This window comes from Telmatherina bonti (assembly GCF_933228915.1).
Source record: "Telmatherina bonti genome assembly, chromosome: 20".
NCBI classification, from domain to species: Eukaryota; Metazoa; Chordata; class Actinopteri; order Atheriniformes; family Telmatherinidae; genus Telmatherina; species Telmatherina bonti.
The window spans coordinates 17,362,432-17,368,916 of NC_136618.1; positions in this window are offsets into that span (position 1 = coordinate 17,362,432).

A 6,485-nucleotide genomic window follows, 5' to 3' on the forward strand; every position below is an offset into this window, starting at 1 on the left:
TGGGTCGTGCAGAAAGAAAGGAGGCAGCAGAGGGTGGTGTGAATCAAAATGGAGTGAAAAAACAGTTTGTCTTTTCTCTGAGCTCTGATAATAACGCCACGTGAGTCCCTGCTGCACTGCGTTTATTTACTCTTACAACTCTGTGTACACACTTTCACTCTCACACACATGCACCCTGTTGTCACCACTGCACACACACAGCCCACTTGCTGCAGACTTACAAATATGGATATAAACATGTAATCATAACCATGCGTCGTCCAGTACAGCCTTCAGTTTCTCATTCCTTACCCCTCTGACACACACACACCCACACACAGATGAGAGGAGGCGTTGCAGAAGAGAGGGAGCTCTTAATGGCCAGGTGGTTTCTGTTAGGAGCTGTACTACCTGAGAGTGTAAGCAAGAAAAAAAAAGACATTAAATTAGTTTTCTTGGCCGTGTAAGTCTTCAAGACATTCAACTTGGGTGGCTTTAATATGTTACAGTAAAATTACACAAAAACACTTTGCAGATATATTTACAATAGAAATTTTTAGCACTAATTTGAGGTGAAAAAAAGTCATTTTAAGCCTTTAAAGAGGTATTCAAGGATTTTTATATTAAAGGTCCATAAATTTGTGAGATATTTTAAAAGAAATGTTAAAGTTGCAGATGTAGAGCTCGCTGTTTGTCTGAGTTGTATCTCTAATACTTCATGTAATTCAAAATCCAGGGCACCTTTTATTGGATTATCTATCTCTAGTAGGTAATCCATGTGTTAAAATACAGATGGTCTGTGAATAAAGCCCTGACGCTTAAGTTTGGAGTTTTTCATAAGGTTCAGACAGATAACAGGTAGAATGTATTCAATAGCTAGATCTTGGTGTCTCATCTCAACCTAAAGACCACTGACAGCTATTAAATCTATAATCTCCATCTTCATGGATGAAAACCTCTAAAGAACAAAAAAGTTTACATTTGGAGGCTGGACTACTGAAACGTGACACTTTTCACTAAGAGAAAGAAAATCCAGTTCTGAGGTTGAAATTTCAGGCAGGACTGTAAGCATTAGACTGTAATTGGTACACAGTTGTTTTACTCTGTTTGTTTTTGGTTTGCTTGGGTTAAGGCAACAAACCTCTTTGGTCAGCGTATGAATGTTTACTTTAAACCAAAGGGGCCTGACCAAGCACCTTCCTGTGATGAGTCAGGAATGATTTTTTTTTACCTTTAAGTTAGTTTTAAATCGTCTTTTTTCTACATTGCATCTCCGTATCACACACTGAAATGAAAATAAGCAAGGTCAACATCTCATTTGTGGAGTGTCAGAAAATACTTTCCATGTTTTAGGTATAAATTTCCACACATTTTTACAGAATCCAAGATATGTTATGCTTTCAAGCATACATTAAGTCACAAATCCCCCGTTGTGAGACACACCCTTATCTAACTGTCATAACTGAGGGTGCTGCCATGGTAATGTCAAGAAAATACTGTGTCATCTGTCACATCTGCTTTTGGGATGTGACTGTTTCAGACACTTTGTAAATCCTTATGTTAGCTGTGGGTTTTCTCTTGTCACACCCCTTGAGACTCATCTGCACTCATCCACACTGTAGTCACCATCAGCACGTCTGACATGGGTGTGAGTGGCACGTTTGGCTGTTGCTCAGTCATTATGAATGAGCAGAGACGGATGACAGTCTTGGAGAAAAGTGGGCGGGATATCCTCTGGGAGCGTGTGGTTGGACAGCAGGCTAGGAGGGAGTGTCTGCTTATTTGATAAGAAGTCGTCCGTCAGGAAGGAAAATAAACAGCTGAACGTGCTGCTACTGCAAGGCCAGAGGAAGAGCTGTTACTAGAGCACAACACAATATTTACACTGCTCCACTGACACACACTCACATGAACACAGTAACCCTTACTAAACATATACCTGCTCATATTAAGAGCAGAACAAACAGTGGAACATGTGTACTTACAGTATACATATGCTCAGGGAATTAAAACAAATCACTAGGAAAGTAGTATAGAAACCTGGATTCAGGAATCTGGATTCCTGACTCATCTTGCAGCATCGGTTTTGCTTATACTAACATTTATGCATGCTTCAGCCCATTTACTACAAAGCACACATGGTTTTTATTTCAGTGAGGCAATCTGCATTGTTTTTTCTTGAGTTTTGAATTTTCTCAACCACCTTCCAGAGTAATTCTGCAATCTTAAAAATCTTTGCATGAAAAGGATTTATTTAATCTCAATTTGTATTTGATTCCGTAACAATTGGTCTATGTAATGGTGTTTAATAGTAAAACATACTTCTGTCTCTGTGCAGAACACAGTGGTAAAGTCTGCGTCATATTGATGAGGTATGTAAAAGTTGTAAAACATATTAAATGCATGTGAGCCAAAATTTTAGGCTTTAGCCAAGGGTGTCCAACTCCAGTCCTCGAGGGCGGCTATTCTGCAAGTTTTAGTTGTTTCCCTGCTCCAACATACATGATTCAAGTCAATGGATCAAGAAGATTTTTGCCCATTTCTTCACAATGGCCCATTAATTTTCATCAGGTGTGTAAGAGCAGGGAATTAACAAAAACTTTCACAATAGCGGCCCGTGGGGACCAGAGTTTGATTCCTGTGCATTAAGCTGTTTTCAACAGTAGGTGTCTCAGAGTTTTTTCTCGGCATGCTCACAGATCTTTATATGCAGGCATCTGTGTAAGGCATAGCACACAGAGACAAACAGCCTCTGTCCCAGCTCCATATGTTGCTGTTGTGATTTATCCTAAATCATTTACACATGCACCCTAGTGAACTGATTCCACTCAAAATCCTAAATCTTAAAGTTGCAGTGTGTAACTAAATCAAAGTTCAATGAGAGAAAATGTGAACATATAAGTAAAAACCATGATTCTGGTTAGGCTGCTGCCCCCTCAACCTGACCCCAGATAAGCTGTAGAAAATGGAGTTTCTACTGGTATCTAATCACTTTACTAACTGAGCTGTTATGTCTTTATTTTCTTAAAATGAACAATTTATGTGGCAGCTGCCATTTTTATGTCACCATTTGACTCTGAATGGACAAACAGCTGTGTGTGTGTGTGTGAAGAGTGTGAACCCTCTGAGCTTTAAAGCTGTAGTACTATCTTTGTTTGATACATGCCTGAGCACTGTTTGGGATCAGCGACATCCTAAAGACACATAAAGTAAAACAGTGCACGTGTACACAATTTAAAGTAGTTATTTGTAGTACAGGCAATGCTGCACTTGAGGACACTGGATCCACTAGCAGATTAAAACATGTTTATGTCTGGAGGAGTTTTGGTAACTGAGGCTCACCATTAAATCACAAGCATTTGGCATTTGAGTTCATTCTTAAAACCTTCATCCCTGCATGTCAATAATTCTTACAGACTGTAGCTTTAATGTGAATGTAAAATAAACTGGAAAAAATGAGAAAATGGACTTGTCAGAGGGTGGGGGCACAGCAGCAAATCAATTTCTTTCAAAGGATGATCTCAGACAATGCCGAATGAACCAGTATTGGACTTTTTCTTATTTGTTTAGTTTATCTTGTGTTTCATGAAAAGTTATTTCTTTTAAAACTCAGAATGATGATAAAGAGAAATAGATTCTCATGTTTCCCCACTTTAAAGTTCTCATGAAACAACAAAGAGTTTCTGAATCCTGCTCAAATTTTTGCTCAGATTGGTCAGTTCAGCACACCAGAACATGTATTCGTGCCTGTTTTGTCATTGTTGGCTCAAATACAAAATGCATATTTATAATCTTATTTCACATGACTATAAAAGGGATTAGGTTAATTTCCAGCATCAGTTATGATGTTCAGATTGGACCAAAGACACTTCAGCATGTTGCAGTGCTCTTGTTTGGCTTGTCTGTATGAGACGGTTTGTTATGTCTTGCAAGGTGTTGTTCATGTTACTGAATCCAGGCCCTGAACTCATATTGTGCCCGTATGTGAAAGCATCTTGTTTGTTTAGATAAGAAAGGAGGGGAGAGTCAAGGGACTCTGAGAGTCCTGACCTTCCCGGTCTGAGCCCCGCCCTCTGGCTGTGACTGACAGATAGCATCGATGCAGTTCCTTATCAGCCTCCTGCCCTCTGAACTGGAATCTGCCTCTCGGCTCTGAGGGGAAAAGAGAGCAGGGAGGGAGCTGGCAGGCCAAAAACAAGAAGGCACTGAAAACACACAAACACATAACACATAACATAAATATACAACCAGGTAGGGTCATGTAAAGAAATCCCTGTTGGGTTTTTAGATTTATGGAATGATTCAGAAACAAGAGTTATCACTTCATACGGATAAATAAAGCACAGTCTACATTCTGTTATAGCACAGACCCACCCTCTCTACTTTCTCCTGCTTCCTCCTTTGAATTAGTCATAATGCGAGTTGCTGCCAGGAGACGACTTGCGTGTGTGTGTGTGTGTGTGTGTGTGTGGGTGTGTGTTATTGCTCTTGGATAGTAGGCCACTCCATGTTTGCGGCCTGTGTTTGGGAGTCTCTGTAAGTCATTTCGTGAGTTTTTTGGAGGGGGTGAGATCATGCTGACACTGAACATAAAGACGCATTGAGTGGAGGGGGACCATAGGCCAAGTCTGGAGGTGCAGGGGGAACAGGGATCTGTGTATGCACTCACACACACGCACACACGCACACACACAGTTCCTCTCTCTCACGGCAGTGAGTGGAAAGGGCTCCCGAGGGCCAGGGGGGGACTATCGTTTTCCTCGTTAATTATGACCGTCTGGCAGGCGGGAAAGCAGGAAGTCAGAGAGATGGAAAGAAGGAGGGATGGTAGATAGATGATAGGAGGCAAACGGTGGAGGGGAAGGAGTGAGAGAGTGGGTCAAAATAAGGGAGGAGAAGCAAAAGTCAAGATGTATGAAAGGAAGAAGGAGGGAAGCAATGGGGGAGTGATAGAAAGGCAGGTTCAAATAAAACCATATGCAGAGAGGGTTTTGATGATAAAACCAGGTGCTTGATAAAAGATGGAATGTCAGGGTCTAACCCGTGACAGTTTTTTGGATGCTTCTTCCTCCCTTCTTTGCTCTTCAACCCTCAACTATTGATAGACAACAAACACTCCCCTACCTCTGCTTTCATTCAACCTTTTGACCCTGTCAGCAGTGCCGGCTTGAGCCTATAACTTAGCTTTACTACTCAACATTTTGTGCCATTCTGTTCCTCTGATGGACTGTTCCTCACACGACTCCCTTGGGAGCAAACCGAGAGAGTGAAAACAAGCGGAGGTGGATGTAGCAACGCAGCACAACTGTCAGATATGAATGCTTGTCGTTTGAATAGTGAAGCACTGTAAGGGCAGTTCGGGCCAACCCCGAGGCCGAGCAGTTATACGAGCTTAGCTGAGCAGAACGGGTCTTGGATTTAACTGGCTCCAGGTCCAATTAGGACTGTCTGCCGCATCTGGACACAGTTAAGACCTTGAGTCAAAACTCACACTTCACTCCAATAGGGATATAAAGTCACAACTTTTGGACTGCAGGCCACTTAAGCTTTAATACCATGAAGTGCAGGGCAATATTTACTGCCCTACATTGGCTGCGCTGCCGAGGATAAGGCAGTGTGATGGAGAGTGAGGCTAGCGTGCTGCTGACAGATTATTTCCATGCTGCAAGATTAGTTATGTTGGAGCGTTTGCTGTGGACAAACAATTATTGGATAAATTTCAAGAAATAAGATGTCTAGCAAACAAAACTGTCAGTTTGAGCTGCCTTATGAAGTCCTTCCATGTACCGACTTCAGTACATTAAAAGAAGCTGATGCTGTTGGCCAATAAAGCTGTGCATTCATATATGTAAATACAAAACAACAACACCCTTAACTTTTCACAGACATCCTCTGACTTTCTATTTGTTTGATTCTATTGAAGACTCACAACCAGAAGTTTTCAAGCAAAAAAAAAAGCAAATAATCGAAACTGAGTTTATTGAACAAAGAAAGAAAAACTTTGGCTTATAAGTATTTTGAATTGTAGGAAAAAGTCACAATTGTTAGAGGATACAAACAGAAGTGGAAAGTTCAGCTTTAACCACTGATGGTGACTCACTTTGAGGTGCTGGAAAACCTCTGAAACAAATAAGTAAACACAGTAAACAGAACAAACATAAAAAACTCAGGAACCAAATGTCATCATTCACTGCTGTTGTGGTACAATAAAAAAAAAGCAGTTGCAGAAAATTATAGTGTTATAATCTCAGTGGAGATCTGCGTTACCTCCGAGAAGAAAAACAGCATCTATCAGGGCAGTCACAGAGCACATTCCACAACATGACATGCACAGTAACTCAGCCTGAGGTCCGACCCCACCTGAGCCGAGATCTCTGTCTCAACAGCACAATCATACTGGAATGAGAACCAATAACAGCCTATTACCCTCCACATGCCTCTCTTACACACACACACACACACACACACACACACAGACATTGAATGTAAGCTTCACATCAATAAGA